We start from the raw sequence: 16579 nt of genomic DNA on the forward strand, positions 1-16579 counted from the left end.
GGGGGAATCTGGGTCCTTCTCTCACCAGAGGGTGGCACCAGGTCCCTGATCCCATCAGAGACTGTGTCCCAGCCCAAGAGGCTCCAGGGCCTTCTGACACTAGCGCTGGGTCCTCGCTCAGCTTCGTCAGGCAGGAGGGGTATGAGGCTCATTCTCCGAGCTTCGGGCGCATCTGTGAAACGGACACTGTAGTCCTGTCCTGGCTACCCTGCGTGCTGGTTTGAGGAGCTCAAAGATGTGAACGTGCTTGGAAAACGGTAAAGCTTCACACAAACAGAAAGCTGTGTTTAGTATCAATAAAAAGCATCTGCCCTCCCTGGCTCCTGCCACCCCCTTGTCCAGGGTCTGGAGCTCCCCAGACTGCTGGAGATAGGGGTACTCGGGCTGTTTGGGGGTCACCTGTGCCCTTTCCTGGTTGGGTCCTGATGCCCTCCTAGGTCTTTGTGGGGTGGGTTGGAGCCTACCGGGGTGTCTAGTAGGAGATGTGGCACAAGGGGCTCTGAGCCCTGGGAGGCCCCTTGTAGCAACAGTTTCCCCACGTATGTAAGATAACAACCTGCCTGTTTCAGGGCTTGTCAGGAAGACGGAGAGGGGAAGGGCAGTTAAAATCTAGCCTGCACCCAACCCCTAAGCTGTGTGCCCTGCAAGGGACCCATCTGCCTGGAGGGAGTGCCCTTTCCTAATTTACACATGAGACTAGTCTGGGAGGCAGCTGGGACAGATGCAGTCCTGGTCAGGAGAGAAGGTGGCAGGCCCCGAAGCCCTCCAGGCCTCCCTGAGGTTTGTGCACTTTTCCAGGTATGGACATTCACCAGGTCTCTGAGGCACGCAGGGCAAGGTCCACATCCCCAGCAGCCCATGAGGAATCTGGGTAGGTGACGTGTGTGGAGGTGCGGCCCAGAGGCCCTGGGTTGTGATCCACTATCCACCCCATGGTCTGAGCACCACTCACAGAGGTGGCTTCAGGATGCCAGGCCCTCCTCTCCATCCTCCAATCCCCCTCTTTTGGAAAGAACGAAATGGATAATAAAGTTCTTACTTCCATCACATTTGCCATTTCCTGGTCTAAGTAAAGAGTGTCAGGATAGTGACAAGCTAAAAGCTGCTGATTTCAAGGCAGTGACCAGTGAAAAGAGCCAGCATCAGAAATAATGTGGTCCAGCCTGTTTTGGGTGTCTAACCCTGCAATTAATCAGCATTGGAGTGGGGACGGGGGGGGGGGGGGGGGGGGGTGCGGGGGCGGGGGGAGGCGAGGAGAAGATAGGGGAGGGTCTGTGCACTCACCCCCAGGAGGTGGGGAACCTGGCAATTAAAGGGACAGACACCCTCCCCTCTCTGGCGGGAGGTGGTGGTGGCTGAGGATGGAGGAGGCAGGGAGCAGGGCAGAATCAGCATGAAACCAGTTTGGTTATTGTGAATTCAAACTCATATTGTGAGTCTGCGGCTTGGGTCTCCTCCCATCCTCCCCCAGAAATCTCTGGGATTATCATTCAATCTGATTTAGCAGCCTGCCCTCTGGGGGCCTAAATGTTAGAACAAATGAGGCTGACGGACACACACATACACACGCAAACACACATACACACCCAGAGGCATTTAATCAGTCTGGCAGGAGGGACTGTTTATAAGAAGTGATTTCATTTCTTTTACTCCCAATATCAAGCAGGCTTGGCAGGGAATAAACCTTTCCTCTGGTAAACTTTGTGACTTGTTTGCAAGCTTGTTTTAAGCACATGGTATTATAGGAATAAGGGTAGTTTGGGGCCTGGTTCCAGCTCACGTTTACTGTTTTTGACTCATCCGAGATATTAACTTTGGTGGCACCTGTAGCATCAGGCACACTGCCATCTGGATTTGGGTTTCCGGCATTCCTGTGGCCAGTCCTGCACTGAGGGAGCCCCTTTGTTGTCGAGGCTGTTTTCTGGGAGCTGCCAGCCAGGGCTTAGGAGGAGGCTGGAGCCGCAGACCCGTACTGCGGGGCAGGGTAGCAGCGCCCCCTCGGAGGTGGGAGTGCGGGCGCCCAGGCTTCTAGGTGGCCAGGGCGGGGAAGACGTCCAGATCCGTCGCCAGGGAAGCCTCTGAGGCCACCAGGCAGCGGTGGGGGGTGGGGCGGGGGCTTGATCTCCTCATCTTTTAGCCCCCCGAGGATCAGTAAATTAATCCACTAAAGAGACTTGGTTGTTTTTTTCCAACTTCTAACACTTCCCCCTCCACACTCAGTCCCCTTTGTACACCCTGGGGGCTGAAAGACCAGACAAGTCTAAAACCGACAGAGGGGTCAGAGGGGAGGGCCTGGCAATTAACCCCACTTCCTCAGCAGGGTGGGGTCGGGGGGGGTCACTGGGATGGGGGGAGGGGCTGACCGCCAGCTGCCACACCCAGGAGGAGGCCTCCAGGGGCACCCACAGGTGGGATTCCAGCCAGGCACGAGCTGGGGAGAGAGAAGGACAGAAGATCTTGCTCTGGCACCCTCTCCCTGCGACGTCCCTCAGGCCTCTTTCTCACTGTGCTCCCACACCTCGGCAGGCCGCATCCTGCTCCTGGCCGGGCCTCTTCCTGGGGTGGAACCCTGCCCCCCACCCCATCTTGGAGTGGCAGCTGACTCTCCCCTTCCACCCCTCCCCCCTCTACTTTTGGAGGAGAATAACCTGTGATAATTTTTTCTTCTTCTTTCTGGCAACTAATGGACTCCTTAAATAGCAAAAATTGCGGCCTGTAATTAAGATCTTGCTTTTTAAATGATTAATCATTGTAACCCCTTCGAGCTGCATCCTACTTTCCACTCTCCTCACATTGAAATGCAGATCATTGGTGAGGGAGGGAGGTGCTCCCAAGCCACCGAGGAGCAATTAAACCTTCCCAGCTGTCACCCGTCCTCTGCTGCCTCCCGGCCTGTCCAGATGCCTTGGAGAGAGCGCAGGGCCCTGCTCCTCCCCACATTCGCCAGTGGCCTGGCTGGGGGCACCGGCGGGGTCTGCCTTCAAGCCTGACCGGTAGCGTGGTAGCCTAGCCACTGGCTCTTGGAAACTCCTAGGAAAGCAGGTAAGGTTTGCTGAGCGCTTCCTCCGTGCTCAGCACTGGAGCACTACTGAGATGGCCTTCGGTGCTCACAATAGGACCTGAGAGAAACACGAAGGAGCTCATTTCTACAAAGGGGCGAACGGAGGTGCGATTCACAAGTTCGTAAGTAGGCCTCAAACAAGGATGGGCTGATCGGAAACCTTGGCTCAGTTCACTCTTCCACGAATTTGGCAGGAGGTCACCAGGACCCCTTGGTGGACACAGGCGCATGCACACACAATTCCTCACCAGCTTGAAAAGATTCTCTGGATTGATCGCCTTTAAGCCATCCTTGAAAACAAGTGTCAACATTTGTCAGCCTACAGAAGTGTTTTCCAAGCCTTTCCTCCCTTTGGTTTGTACATGCACTGACAAATCCCAAATATGATTTTGGGATGATAGTCGGCAGAGCTAGAAGGGGGCTTGGAGCCCCTTGTGTCTGTACCCATCATGTTACTCAAGAGGATGCTGGGGCCCAGGGGTTAGGGGACGTGGCCAAGGTCACACGTCACATATACAGCATTTAGAGGGATCGGGCCCATAGTCAGTGCTCATGGATTTGTTGAATGGGTGAACACGGGCAGGCGTACTTCTGCCTTTAGGGCTCGCCTGCTGCGTTTTTCAGCAGCGATTCATGTATCTCTGTGTGGTAGTGGTGGTTGGGGGCAGGGGAGCTCCCTCCTTAGTACCTGTCCCAGAGGAAGAGGCAGGAGAGGAAGGAAGAACAGACTCGAGTGTGACCAGGGCTGCCATGTGTGGTTGTGCAAGATCCCTGCACGAGTGCACTGGGCTGGGAAGGCCGGCAGGCCCACACACTGCTGGCCATGCCAAGATGTGTACGTGTCACCAGTCAATGACCCACCTGATCCTATAAGCCGTATACTGCGGGTCAGAGGTGGCTCCTGCCCCATAAAGGACAATTTGGTAAGATATAGCAAAGTGACAAATGCACATAAGCGTTGACCCAGCAATCCTCCTTCTGGGAATTTATCCTATAGATACACTCACACATATGAGAACCGACCGATGTGCAAGGTGATTTGTTGCAGCGACATTTGTAAAAGCAAAAGGTTGAAACAAGGCAAAGGAGCCTTGAGAGAGGACTGGTTAATGTAATACTATGAAGCAGAGTAAAATGAGGGAAAAATAAGAATAAAGTTTGTATGGGCTTGTTTATGGATAAAGAAACTCCAGAAAGATACATAAGAAATGAATAACAGTTGTTACGTTTTTAGGGAATAATGAGAACAGGGCAGATGGGGAACAAAGACACGGAGGAGGCTTCTCACTGCAAACCTTACTTTTGTACTAAGTGAAAGTGTTAGCTATTCAAAAAATATTAAATACGAACGATCGTAAATGCCCTCATTGATGCGGTCCAGGCTTACACACAGGCTCCTACAAATGTCACCACCCCCATCAGCTGGTCCTGGTTCCCTCAGGCGCGCATGCCCGCCCCGTTGGGTACACACTCTTGTGGGAGGTGCACAAAAGACGGCACCACTCATGGCCTGTCTGCAGGAGTGTCTAGGGGTGCGTGCAGTGCAGACAGACCTGCAGGTCTCTCCTTCCTCAGGGATAGTCCAGCGTCCTTGGCCTCTTACTTAGCTGGTCTCACGTTGGGACTCACCCCCTAATCCAGGCACCGCTGTGGCATACACAGGCATACCCTGGTGCACACACGCACACAGGCCTTGCTTGGGCCAATCCGCAGGTCATAGATGCCTCAGCCACTGTAAGGAATGGGCGTGAGTGGGAGCTCAGGAAAGAGGGAGCTGGAAGAACAGAGGGAACTGGGCTCATCCATCCTGGGCTGTCACCTCCCACAGCTTAGACCTGAGCAGGGAACGAGGCCCATCCCCATCCCCGGGTCTATGAGAAATAGCACAGGAGCTCAGCAGTCAGCCCACCCTGGATCCAAATCCCAGCCCTGCCGCCTGCTCCCAGCGTGCCCAGTCCTCTTCTAGGATGTGTCGTTAACATTGACAGGTCTGCACACTGAGGCCCAGAGCAGTCAACTGGCTTGCTAAGGTCCCACAGCTGGTAAGTGGCAGAGCCAGGATCACACCCAGCAGCCTGGCTTGGCGGCTGTGATATTCCCTTCACGCAGCTTTGAGGGACTGTCTGAGATGTTTGGGCACGAACACACCTAGTCTGGGGTCAGGTGCACAATAGATGCTCGGTAAGCAGGAGGGTCTTTATTAAGCCGTTCCTGCTCTTTTCCCCTGTGAGAGGCGGCTCACTGGCTTTCACTCAGGGCATGACACGTGGTGGCCCAAGAGCCAATCTCCTGGCCCTGCTGGCCAAGTTTCGGGACCGGTGTCCCAGGAAGCATGCAGGTCCTCAGGAAATGCCTTTGCTGCCCAGGACCTCCCGGGGATGAGGGTGCCTGGGGCAAGGGCCCCTCCAGACCTCAGGGCCACCCCATCCGGGAAGAGGCAGCCTAGAATCAGTGCTCTGTCCTGGGTCCGCACAGCCTACCACGGCTATGTCATCTTCCCTCAAGGTGGCTCTGAGTGGCACAGCCCCTTCTGTCACTCTGAAAGCGCAAGACCAGGAATATGAGCCCCCGGCTGTCCTACTGTGTCAGGTAGAACTGTTTCCAGCCGCAAGTAACCGACAGCCTGATGCACGGGGCAGAGGCTTAAACAAATGCAGACTTATTCATCTCACACAGCAAGAAAGCTGAAGGATGGTGGTCCTGGGTTGGCCTGGTGGCTCAGTGATGCCAGGGAATGGGAATCAGCATCTCTGGTCACCCTGGGACTTGAACCTCAGGATCTCCTAATGCGGTCCCGTCAACAATGTATCACACTAGCCCATCAGGAGAAAGGACCAATGAACCCTAATCCCAGCAAGTAGCTGCCACCTTGGCACTGAGAAATGCCTGGGAAGGGGGCCTGGCTGATACAGGGGGATCGTGTGGCTCCCAGAGTGTCCGCCACCCCCCACCCCAAAGGCCTGGCCTGGCCTGGAGGAGAAGGGAAGGGAGGTGAGTTGCTCCTTTCTCTCCCTGCCCCCACCCGCACCCTGCATTCGAGGACACCTCCCGGAGCTGGATCAGGCCAGCCTAGCCTGTTCCCATCCTCCCCGGGGCAGGATGAATGCCAGGGCAGCTTACAGAGTCACAGTCACCAAATCAGGTTGCCAAAGGCATCGGAGGCCCGGCCTAGAAACAGCGCCCCAGCTGAAAGGAGGCGCGTCTGGACCACGCAGACGTCTTTATGCAGCTGTAATCGACGTTTCATAGACGTCTGTAACTCCGTCTGGAGGGACACAAAGCGCCCCTACGCTCAGCCCAGGCAGCCTCTTTATGTCGCCCTCTTTCATCTGGCAGTCAAGAGCGTACGAGACGCCTGGGCCGTCTTACCCAGTCCTGGGTCCAGGACAAAGGCGGGTGCTGCACACAGAGGCCGCCTGGTGGGTCTTTACCTCCCGGAGTGCGTTATGTTAATCCAAGGCCAGCCCAGACCCCTCCTGCATATCGATGGGTGGTTGCCAGCCTGGGACCACCTCTGGGGATGGGCAGAGTCTGGCTCACCCAGAGCAGGGGTGGTCCCGGCCAGTCAGGCCTGAGAGGGTGAGTCGGCCTGAACCCAGACTCAGTTGGCTGAGGCAGAGGGGGAAGGGACCTTAGTGATCAGCTGGGGTTCTTAGCCTGGGATCCGTGGCCCCCCCAGGAGGGTCACAGGAGCCTCTCACATCCTAGGCAAATCTACGCACAGGTCCTTTTTCTAGGGAGAGGGTTCATATCTTTGGTCAGATGCTCCAAAAGGCAAGTCTTCCTGCTGGGCTCATCTGACCTCCCATTTTACAGATGGAAAAGCTGAGGCCCAGGGAGCAGGCCTGCCTTACCCAGTGTCACAGGATAAGGTGGTGGTAAAAGTTGGGCCTCTACTCCAGCCCAGGGACTCTCTGCTGTCAGAGGCTACGCACTCATGAGCTCACTGAGGCCAGGCAGGTAATGGCATGGAGGCATCCAAGATCAAGGAGGAGGGGCTAGCAGGACAGGGGTGTGCAACTGTCCCCTGGGGGCACTGCTGCTCAGCCACAGCCCAGTGCTGCCAGGTCCTCAAGAGAAAACTTAGATTTTTTTAAAGTGTGAAATTTGCCAATTTAATGGTGAAGATTTCTATTTTAAGGCATGGGGTGAGGGTGGCATACATGGCTCTCAGGCTGCAGAGTTTGAGACCTTTGCTTTTGGCCTCATTGAGATCCCCATCCTCCATTCCCAAGACTGCAGGCAAGGGAGGCTTAAAAGGGGCACCAGCCCAGATTCTCCCTATGCACATGTCCTCCCTTTGCCCAGAAGTCAAATGTGGGCTGCGATGCAGGGCTGGTGTCCAGAAACCCACTCTGGTTGTCCTTGGTGCCCTGGAGCGTGTCTGCAGCCCTCTGACTGGGTGGCTTCTGCTTTCAGTTGTCAGCCCAGCTGAGATGTCCCATCTCCAGTGACTGCAATTCCTCGCTTTTCCTGAGTCCTGCTGTTTTCCCCACTGGAGGCAGAAGTGACAGGTTAATGGCAGTCTCTACTGGTCCCTGCAGGGTGTCCTGACCTTCCCTCTGGGTTTGGCATGATCTCACAGATCATCCTCCAGAGGGGGCGAGAGGGAGGGGGAGGAGACTGAGAGGGAGAGAGAGAGACAGACAGCCACAGGGAGACGGAAGAGAAGGGAGGCAAGGGAGCAGAGGGGAGAGAAAGGGATAGAGAGGAGAAGAAGAGAAAGAGAGAGAATCAGGCAGCTATAAAAGAGCAATAGAGAGGAAATCAAAGAGAGAGATAGAAGAGAGATGGGGATGGGAGAGAGACAAAAGGAGAGAGATGGGAAGAGAGAGACACGGAGAGTAAGGCTGACACAGAGATCGACAGACAGAAAGAGACCACAGAAGAGTGGAGGCGAGTAGGGGAGGAGAGGAGAGAAGGTAGGGAGGCACACCGCCAGGAGCCCTCGGGCCCCCCAGACCCCCTCCTCCAGCCTCCCTTGGTAGGGCCGTCCGCAGGTCTCAGAGGCTCTGAGGGGTGAGAATCAGTGCCCACCAAGGTGATTTGCTATTAGCTCTGAAACCTGGGGCCATGCCCGCCTGCATGTGAAGCCAGCATGCCCCGACGCTGGGTCAGCGACACACTGCAGCGACTGACCTGTTCTGGCACCTCTGAAAGGCAGAAGGGGGCTCTTGCTGGGATTCAGGGAGGCCCTGCAGATGAAGAGCTCACCGACCCATCAAGGGAGTTTAAAGTTATTTAGGAAGGAATGAGATCAAATGTTTCAAATTCTTAAAAAAGTGTTATTAGCTTTTAAGATGATCAAGGAAAAATCATGTCACGTTTGCCGTGACGGCATAGAAGGAGACCAAGTGAGAAGTAAAAATTTTCCTCCCCCGCAACATCCGCAAGCACTCTCTAGGGGCCAGGATTTAAATCCCGAGTCCGTCAAGCAAAATTCACAAGGGGTTCGCTCATCCTTCCCTCCCCTTGGCTCATGGGGTTGGGGCTACTTGTTGGTATTCGTGCCAGCTCCGCCCGTTGGCATCTCTTAGAAACATCCAGAAAGGTCAGGTCTTAATGAAGCAGCTTTTCACAAGTACCCACATGTGTAAGTGAACAAGCATACACACACACGTATATAAACACAGTCCATCTTCCAGGTGGGGCTCCTGGTGTGTCCAAGGGGTCAGCTAGGTGACCTTTCATTGCATTTGGTGTTAACAGCCAACCAGAGAGGCTAGAACATGTATTGGGCACTGGTGTGCTGCTCATAACTGTGGCCTTTGGGACACTTGACCCGTGTGTCTTGGTGCTCAGTGACTCAAGTGGGGAAATTTCAGGCACAAGAGAAAGACAAACAGCGCTTGGCCAACACGGGAGAGGTTTGAGGGGAAAGCTGAGCAGATGGGCCAGACTCATCCTTTTGTTTCTTCAGTAACTGATGCCTCCTTCTATCAAATGTTTACAGTGATGTTTATCTCAGGCGCGTTTAATTATGTGCATAAACGCTCAAAATGTTTTCTCTATTTTATTGATGTCATATTGGTTTATAATATTGTGTAAATTTCAGGTGTACATTATTATATTTCAGCTTCTGTATAGACTGCATCGTGTTCACCACTAGTAGTCTAGTTTTTATCTGTCACCATATACATGTGCACCTTTACCCCTTTCACCCTCGCCCACCCCCTTCCCCTCTGGTAACTACCAATCTCTTCTTCGTATCCGTGTGTTTGTTTATCTTCCACATATGAGTGAAATCATATGGTATTTGTCTTTCTCTGTCTGACTTATTTCGTTTAACATAATACCCTCAAGGTCCACCCATGTTGTTGCAAATGGCACAATTTTGTCTTTTTTATGGCTGAGTAGTATTCCATTGTGTATATATACCACATCTTCTTTATCCATTCATCTGTTGATGGGCACTTGGGTTACTTCCACGTCTTGGCTGTTGTGAATAATGGTGCAATGAATATAGGAGTGTATGTATATCTTTTTGAATTATTGATTTCATGTTCTTTGGGAAAATACCCGGTAGTGGAATAGCTGGATCATATATTATTTCTATTTTTAATTTTTTGAGAAATCTCCACACTGTTTTCCATAATGGCTGTACCAGTTTGCATTCCCACCAGCAGTGTATGAGGGTTCCCTTTTCTCCACATCCTCTCCAACACTTATTTCTTGTCTTGTTAATTATAGCCATTCTGACAGGTGTGAGGTGATATCACATCATAGTTTTGATTTGCATTTCCCTAATAATTAGTGATGTTGAACATCTTTTCATGTGCCTGTTGGCCATCTGTATATCTTGTTTGAAAACACGTCTGTGCATATCCTTTGCCCATTTTTTGATTGAGTTGTTCACTTTTTTGCTGTTGAGTTGTATGAGTTCTTTATATATTTTCGAAATAAACCCTTTGTCGGATATGTGATTTGCAAATATTTTCTCCCAGTGGTTGGGGTGTCTTTTTGTTTGGTTGATGGTTTCCTTTGCTGTGCAGAAGCTTTTTATTCTCACGTAGTCCCATTTGTTTATTTTTTCTTTTGTTTCCCTTGCCTGAGAAGACATGGTATTCGAAAAGATATTGCTAAGACTGATGTCAAAGAGCATACTGCCTGTTTTCTTCTAGGAGCTTTAGGGTTTCAGGTCTTACACTCAAGCCTGTAACCCATTTTGAGTTAATTTTTGTGTATGTACTCTTTCTTATATACCACATACTAGTACACCCATTATACATTTACTCATGTATATTTCTGTTTAGAGTTGAATATACAAAACCACATATATTGACTTGCTGGACAATTTTAAAAGGCCCACCAGGGGCAATTTTGACTGTACTGGACGTTCACCTTAAGTACTGACTCTAAGCCCACAAAAGATAAGACCCCACTGTACCTAATCCCTACTCTGTGCCAAGCTGTCCATTATGCCCTGGGGAGACAGAAACAAGTGTTCCGCCCTTGTGGATATATTGTCCTATTGGGGGTAGCTGTATAGGCACGTGATGAGAAGATACTGTGATGCGTGCTATATGGGAGGTATGCCCATGGTGAAATGGCATCTAAGAAGGCTTTGTCGAGCAGAGGACACCGGAGAAAATTCTCAAAAGGGAACTAGGAGTGGTTATGGGCAGTAATAGTTTCAGCCTTGCTCCAAATGGCTGGGGGATGGCCTGGGTTCACATTCTGGCCCTGCCACATACTGGCTGTGTGACCTTGGGCCAGTTAACTCACCCCACTGGATGAGTTAGCATCCCACTGCTAACGTCCTCAGCAGATGCTGTTGGTCACCCACCAGCAGCCATTCCTTTGTCCTTGCTGGCACAGCTCTGATTTTGTCCCTGGCTCAGCGAAGGGAAACCTAGCTCTAGCCCTGGCCCCAGCCTCGGGGGGCAGGTTCTGGAAGGATTGAGTCACTCATAGAGGTCCCAGGCCCCACGTCAGTGATGGTTTAGGCACCGAAATGTGCTGTACCACCGGCACAGTTATCTACTCCTGCCTAACAAGCCACCTCGATACTTTAAACAATAGCCATCACTTATTTTGCTCAATAAATCTGTAATTGGGGCAGGAATCAGTGGGGACACCTGTCTCTGTTCCACTTGGTATCAGCTGGGCAGTTTGAGCCGGCCTAGAGGATCCATTGCAAGAGGGCTCATTCACGAGGCTCCAAGTTGGTACTGGCTGTGGGCTAGTCACTCAGCCAGGCTGTGGGCCAAGGGCCTCCATTCTTCCTTGCTTGGACTTCCTCAGACGTGGCAGCTGGGTTCCCAGACGAGTGTCCCAGGAGACAGGAAGGAGAAGTTGTCAATCTCTTACGGTCTAGGCCTGGAAACCGGCACAGTGTCACTTTTGTCATGTTCTATTGGTCAAGCAGTCAGTAAGCTCAGATTCAAGGCAGGGGCACAGACCTCATCTCTTGAGGGGAAGAGTATGGAAGAATTTGGGGGCCATGTTTTAAAACTGCCATAGCCAACGAAACGTGGGGAGAAGTCTGTTGGGGGGATTTCTGGGAAAGTTTACTTTGCTCCCAAAAAGAGACATAAGCTTAACTGAATCACGATTGAGAGGTCAACATGAGAAATGAGACCATTCCAAGAAGAATAAGACGATCATACGCTTGACCCTTCATGATTATGTTCTTAGTTTCATAAAATTCAGGGAAAGAAGACTGTTATAATATCTCCTGCATTGTTGTATTTGGGATCATGACAAAGCATGCCTAAATTACATATAATTATGCGAATTACACTTAAAATCCTGTAGAATTTCAATATTTGATGGGAAAACTCAATACTGTCAAGATGTCAATCCTTCCTAAATTAAAGCACACATACAATGCAACACCACTGAGATTGGAATTTAGAAGCAGATTTGAAAGTTCACCGGGAAGAGAACATGTGAAAAATTAACCAAGAAAATTTTGAGAGAGAAGAAATGTTCTCATAAGACACACATAAAGGGATGTATTGTAGCACAAATTTTAATAACAAGAAGTTGGAAACAACTGGAATGCCCATCCACAGGTGAAGAGTTAAGTAAGTTGGAGCAGTAGGTCTCAAACTGGAACGTGCGTGAGGATCACCTGGGGACCGGCAGGCCCTGCTCCCAGAGGCTCTGATTCAGTAGGCTGGGGGCGGGAGGGCTCAAGAATTTTGTGTTTCCAACAAGTTCCCCGGTGACGGTGATGCTGCTGGCCCAGACCATGCTTTGAGAACCACTGAATCAGAGACCATCTCTACTAGAGAATACTCTGAAACCAATCAAAGAACAAGTATATGAGCTGCAAAATATAAAGATTACCAGCATTCCCCTTCCCTCTTCCGAAAAAACCACAAAAACTAAAACCAAATCAACTTATGTATGTGTACAATTTCACTTGAAAAAATGACTGAAGGGAAAAAGGACACGTAAGGAAAAGATAGCTGCTGTTCTCGTCCGGGACATTGCTGAGTCCGCATGGCTGATGCTGCAGCCACCTGTATACTGACCTGAGCTTAGAGCCAATGGGAAGAGGAGGTGGAGCCACGGGAATCACAGGAAAGCATGCCTGGAGCCTGGTGTAGCCCTGGAACTCTTTGTGATTAATAAGTAAGTCCCCATATGGTTGAAGCCATTTTTTGTTGGGATTTCTGTTACTTACAGCCAAAACTGCCTACTGGATACAGTAATGACTATGCAGAGCTTTGTAAAGATGGAATAAGATCATATAAGTGAATGCTTTCTTGGGCACTTGACACATTGGCCTCTTGCAAAGCCACCATTTGCTATAATTATTCTGGAAAAGCTTTCTGGGTTGGGCCATATGGGAAATATTGTGAGGAAGCTGGCAGATTCCCTGACCTCCAGGAGCTCAGAGCCTGCAAGGGGAACCAAGAGAAGCAAAAAGAGGAATTCAATGGCTCATGTAAAATAACTGGGAAACCTAGGGATGGGCCGGCCTCCAGGGTGGCAGGATCCTGTTACTCAAATGACGTCAACCAGTCTGTTTTGCAATGTGTCTCAGGCCTCCTCTTTGTGAGCTAGTTGCATTCTGCCCTGCTGTGGAGGGCTTCATCTACGCAGTGGGAGGAGAGCGTGGACTTTGTCAACCATAACGCTTACGTCCAACCATCTGAGCAAGCCCGGAGGAAAGAGAAGCCTCCTCTTTCCCTGCCTCCATATGTAAAATCCCAGGGAAGGAGTCTGATTGGCTAGCTTGTGCCCTTATCTGGGCCAATCATTGTGATCAGGAGGATGGAATACCATGCTTGGCCTAACATGTGTGTGGTGTGTGGGCATTTACGTATATCATTTACGTCATATATGTGCATATATATTGGTGTTTTAAATATATATTATTATCTATTGCTGCATAACAACATTACCACAAACTCTGCAGTGTAAGACAACACATACTTGTTATCTCACAGTTTCTGCAGGTCAGGAATCCCAGCATGGCTTAGCTGTACTCAAGTTGCAGGCCGGGACTGCATCGTCATCTGGAGGCTCTATTGGGGAAGGATCCACTTCCAATTTCATGCAGCTGTTGGCCAAATTCAGTTCCTCGCACTTACAGGATTGAGAGTCATTTTCTTGCCGTCTGTCACCTGCCCCCGGTTTCTAAAGGCCACTCTCAGTTGGGCCCCAACATGGCTACCTGCTTTATCAAAGCCAGCAACAGAGTGAAAGACTCCAGCAAGACGGGCGCTACAATCTTAGGTGATGTAATCACATCATTGTGTACGTGTACTCACATACATGCCGTCACCTTTGCTGTATTCTATTGGTTAGAATAAGTCACAGGTCCTGCCCAATCTCAAGGAGATGAGATTATGCACAGGTGTGAATACCAGGCAGTGGGGATCATGGGGGCCATCTTAAGAGTCTGTCTTCTATATAGTGTGTATATATATATATATATACACATACATGTATATGTTTATTGAATAGTTTATAATATATGATACATGTATGTACGAATATCATATATAGTTGTTCTACACAAATAGTAGTATACCACCAAATGTGACATTCCCCAGAACTAATTAGCATTTGTTGCCCAGTTGCTATGTGCTGGTTATCTCTTTTAATGCTCACAACTCGCTCTGATGAGAAAATTGAGGTTCAAGGAAGCAAAGTGGCCTGGCCAAGATCAAACGTGTAAATACTGGCAAAGCTGGATTTAAACCCAAGTCTACCTGACTCGACTGTCATCTGCTCTTCTCCCTATATCAAGGCGGTCACAAATAAACCAAGAGTCGCATCTTGGATGCTGTTAAGTGAAGCCAGCTGTCTCTGGGCTTAGATGTGACTGCGTCTCCTCCTCACTTTGGTGTCCCTGTATCTGCCACTCTGGGCCCTTCCCCAATGGCGCTTGTGCATTGAGCCCAAGTAAACAACTCTCACTTTATGTCCTTCCCCCACCTTTGTATTTTTCTCCTTTTTCTTGCCCCCATTCAAATAGGTAATCTGCTCGGCACACTCTCATCATGTTGGAATGGGGCAGCACAGACAACAGCCATAGCATCTCCATCTTCCTTGCTCCTGCTTCCCAATGCCTAAGCCCCTAAAAGAATTTAGATTTGTGGGCAAAGACAGTGTATCTTAGAGAAGCAGGTGAGAGTGGAGGGGCTTCTCCTCTCTCTAACCCCCTTGGAACTGAGAAAAATTCTCCTGGGCTGGGGAGAGCAGAAAACGGTGATAGAACCATCGGGTGTTGTTTCTTGTATGCCTGAACTTGTGGACTGAGGTTCATAAATGCTCACAACTTTGGGGTGTTTTCCCAACCCACAACCCCCTTCTCTGAGCCCTGCCTGTACCTCCCACCAGGGATTGGTGTATTGGTCAGGATATCAGTTTGTTGCTACATCAAAGGACCCAAAAGAATGGAGCTTAGGGGCTGGCCCACTGGCATAGTGGTTAACTTTGCATGCTCTGTTTTGGCGGCCCAGGGTTTGCAGGTTCAGATCCCAGGCATGGACCTATGTACCGCTCATCAAGCCATGCTGTGGCAGCGTCCCATATATAAAATAGAGGAAGATGGGCACAGATGTTAGCTCAGGGCCAATCTTCCTCACCAAAAAAAAAAAAAAAGGAAGGAGGCTTAAACAATTAAAAGTTTATTTCTCTTATACGAAAATCTATAGGGCTGGCCTGGCGGCCTAGCGGTTAAGTTCATGTGCTCTGCTTCAGCAGTCTGGGGTTCTCTGGTTCAGATCCTTGGTGCAGACCTATGCACTGCTCATCAAGCCATGCCGAGGCGGTGTCCCACATAGAGCAACTAGAAGGATCTACAACTATGACATACAACTATCTACTGGGGCTTTGGGGAGAAAAAAGGAAAAAAGGAGGAAGATTGGCAACAGATGTTAGCTCAGGGCCAATCTTCCTAAAAAAAAAATGGATGGAGAACCATCTTTGAAAAAAAAATTCTAGGTAGACGGCCTAGCGCTGTAATAATGGCATAATTATCCGGGACCCAGACTCCTTCTGTCTTGTTGCTCTGCCGTTGTCAATATGCAACTTCCATTTTTGTCTGCACGTCAGCTGGTAGGAAGAGGAAAGGAGCTTCCTTCCTCAGTGTGACTTGGAAGTTGTGCATACCACTTCCACTTATTGGCCAGAACTTGGTCATGTGACCACAGCTAGCTGCAAGGGAGTCTGCAATATGTAGTTTTATAAAGGGACACCATGTACTCACTAAAAATTCTATTCGGCAAGAAGGGTAGACTAGACATGGTGGGACAATTAGCAGTCTCTGCCAGTTGACCTTGGCAGCAATGCTTTTCCTATGTGGTCCAGCCCTGTAGCCTTAGTTCTATCTTTGTTTAAGAGAGTTTGGGTGGGTTTCTGCTACACTTAGTCCTAAAAGCTTTCAGTATGGTGGCTTCACTTTTGTGAGCACCTTCAGGGAACAGTTAAGGGGTGGGCAGGGGCAAGAAAGCCATGCCCAAGTGTATGAGCAAGCAAGGCAAGAAGGGTCAGCACAGGAGGTCTTGCCGCTGTTCTGCACCCAAAGCAAGTTCTGAGGATGACCCTTGCCCACCTTTACTGCCCATCACCTTGGTTGGCTGTGCTGTGCCCAGACCCCTCACTCTGGTTATTCCCTCCCCCAACTCGAAGCACAACCTGGCATGTAAGGTGATTTCTAGGTTGAAGAAAGGACTCTTCTAGGTTGAATCTGGGGCTTCTACTCTTCTAGCCCGTGCTCAAATCAAGGAGAAACGCAGCAAGTGGTAGATTCGAGTCCTGTTAAGTCTTATATCAGAATTCCTAAGCCACTCAGTGTGTCCATTCTCTTCAGCCACACGGCTGCTCATTCAGAACCTGGGTATTGCTGACCGGGGTCAGTCCTGGCAAAGCCTCATGAGAGTTCACAGCTGGCGTCTCTGCTTGCTGTCCTCCAGCTCATTCTCTCGGTATAGCCAAAATCCACCCATCCATCCACCCACCCATCCACCCACCCATCCGTCCATCCACCCATCCACCCCTCCACCCATCCATTCAACAAGTACTGACCAAGCCCCCGCAACATGCCAGGCTCAG

This window comes from Diceros bicornis, chromosome 5, assembly GCF_020826845.1.
Source record: "Diceros bicornis minor isolate mBicDic1 chromosome 5, mDicBic1.mat.cur, whole genome shotgun sequence".
Taxonomy (NCBI): Eukaryota; Metazoa; Chordata; class Mammalia; order Perissodactyla; family Rhinocerotidae; genus Diceros; species Diceros bicornis.